This window comes from Simochromis diagramma, unplaced genomic scaffold (genome assembly GCF_900408965.1).
Source record: "Simochromis diagramma unplaced genomic scaffold, fSimDia1.1 OVJJ01000326.1, whole genome shotgun sequence".
NCBI lineage: Eukaryota > Metazoa > Chordata > Actinopteri > Cichliformes > Cichlidae > Simochromis > Simochromis diagramma.
This window is the reverse complement of record NW_024387042.1, coordinates 232,227-234,837: the sequence shown is the minus strand read 5'-3', so window position 1 is coordinate 234,837 and position 2,611 is coordinate 232,227. Positions and strand designations below refer to the sequence as shown.

Genomic DNA, 2,611 nt, shown 5'->3' with positions numbered 1-2,611 from the left:
GACTGGAGTTGAGTTGTCAACTGATCATCACCTGGTTGCGAGTTCAATCAGGTAGCGAGGAAGGACGCTGGACAGACCTGGCACACCTAAACATATAGTGGGGGTATGCTTGGAACGCCTGGCAGAAGCAATGGTCTGCAAGATCTTTAACGCACACCTAGAGCAGAGCTTCAAGAGTATTCAGAAGGAGACTGGGGACATTGAGTCCAAACAGACCGTGTTCACCACCTCCATTGCCAAAGTCTCTGCACCGAGCTGCGGTCACTAGGTGGTTGGTGCCTGTTGTGGTGGTAACCCCCAAACCAAATGGTAGAGCCACCAGGCTGAAGAAGGAATCCTGTTGGGCTTGGTTAGCCTGTGGGATTTTGAAAGCAGCTGATAGGTACTGACAGACAAAGCAGAATGCGGCTCGGGCAATGGCTAAATGCAAAAATTCAGGTGTGGGAGGAGTTCAGAGAGGCCATGAAAAAAGAGATTCTGGGAAACCATCAGGCAACTAAGGAGGGAAAGTGGTGCTCTACCTGCATTGTGTATAGTGCGGTTGGAGAGCTGCTGACTTCGAGAAAATTGTTGGGCAGTGGAAGGAATACTTCGAGTACCTCCTTAATTCTACTGGCACGTCTTCTGTGGAGGAGGTGAAGTCACTGAGGCAGTTAAACAACTTGGTGGCAGAGGCCCTGGGGTGGATGAGGTCTGCCCTGAGTTGCTGAAGGCTCTGGATGTTGTAGGGCTGTCCTTGTTGACACAACTCTACAATGTTACGTGGAGATCAGGGGTGATACCTCTGGATTAGAAGACCAGGGTAGTGGTTCCCATTCTTAATTCCAACTATAGGGGAATCACTCCTCGGGCTCCCTGGAAAAGTCTATGACAGGGTGCTGGAAAGGACATCCATCCGTTAGTCAAACCTCAGAAGAACAATGCGGTTTTCGTCCTGGTCGCGGAAGATAGCTCTTTATCCTCTCGAGGATACTTGAGGGTGTATGGGAGTTTGCCCAAACAGTCTATATTTGTTTTGTGGACTTGGAGAAGGCATTCGACCATATCCTACGGAGTGTCCTCTGGCGCCACCGGGCCCTCTGACCACCACCAGTAGAACCAGTAGTACAACAAGCCCTCATGCCTGAATGACTACCGGCGAGTTGCACTGACCTCAGTGGTTATGAAGGTGTTCAAGAGGCTGTTGAAGAATATAATCTTCTCCACCATTGCAAACACAACAGATTGGCTCCAGTTTGCTTACCATCCCAACAGAACCACAGAGGAAGCCATTGCCCATGTCCTGCACACCACCTTAAGTCACATGGACAAGAAATAGAGTAACTATGTGAGATTGGTGTTTGTTGATTACACTTCAGCATTCAACACAATAGTGCCCGGCAGACTGTTCACAAAGCTGAAGTATCTAGGACTCAACAGTCACCTGTGTGCATGGGTGTTGGACTTCCTCACTGGCAGAACTCAGGTGATGCAACAGCTTTGTAAAAGGAAGGTGAATGAAGCTCCGCCCCTTATGTCACTCACCTAAGAGAAATGAGAAAACAGGTTGTTCAACTTCCTGGGTAAGGAAGGAAGGAAGGTAAAAGGAAGGTGAATGAGGCTCCGGCCCTTATGTCACTCACCTAAGAGAAACGAGAAAACAGGTTGTTCAACTTCCTGGGTAAAGAGAAACACACACACGATCAGACTGAGTTCAGAGCAAACTAGCAGCTTCCTCTGAGTGAGACCAGCTACAGGAGAGAAAAGTGGAAAACTCCAACACTGCTGCTTCAAGCTGCTGACGCTCCACACACTGAATGTGAGTTTGAGCAAAAACACGACTCAAAGGAAGTTTCAGTGAAGGTGGTAGAGGAGGGAGGGGAGCCAGGACTGACTGTACTTCCTGTCTGCTGTTTTCAGCTTCACTCACAGACTCAATGGCTTCCAGATCAGAGGAGGATCTCTGCTGTCCGGTCTGTCAGCAGGTCTTCAGAGATCCTGTTCTTCTGTCATGTAGCCACAGCTTCTGTAAAGACTGTCTGAATAGATGGTGGAGAGAGAGACCAACACAACACTGTCCAACTTGTAAGAGAAGATCTTCAAGGGAAGAACCACCTTTAAACCGAGCTTTAAAGAACTTGTGTGAGTCGTTCTTACAGGAGAGAGATCAGAGAGCGTCAGAGGCTCTCTGCAGTCTGCACTCTGAGAAACTCAGGCTCTTCTGTCTGGACCATCAGCAGCCAGCGTGTCTCGTCTGCAGAGACTCAGAAAAACACACCAAGCACAGATTCAGACCCATTGCTGAAGCTGCACAACAACACAAAAAGGAATTTCAGGAAACTCTGGAGCCCTTAAAGAAGAAGTTAAAGGTTTGTGAAGAAGTTCAAGTGAAGTTTGATCAAACAGCAGAACACATTAAGGTCCAGGCCCAACACACAGAGAGGCAGATTAAGGAGCAGTTTAAGAAGCTTCACCAGTTTCTAGCAGAGGAAGAGGAGGCCAGGCTGGCTGCACTGAGGGAGGAAGAGGAGCAGAAGAGTGGGATGATGAAGGAGAAGATGGAGGCTCTGAGCAGAGAGATAGCAGCTCTTTCAGACACAGTCAGAGCCACAGAGGAGGAGCTAAGAGCTGA

The 2,611-nt window shown here is 48.8% G+C and overlaps 1 long non-coding RNA gene across 1 annotated transcript; it reads left to right on the top strand.

The window, feature by feature from the left end:
* Positions 1-2,333, top strand: LOC120741598. The gene is made up of 3 exons (XR_005697649.1): positions 1-12; positions 2,115-2,121; positions 2,195-2,333. It is a non-coding gene; the product is annotated as an uncharacterized LOC120741598 (long non-coding RNA).
* The last annotated feature ends 278 nt before the right edge of the window (positions 2,334-2,611 follow it).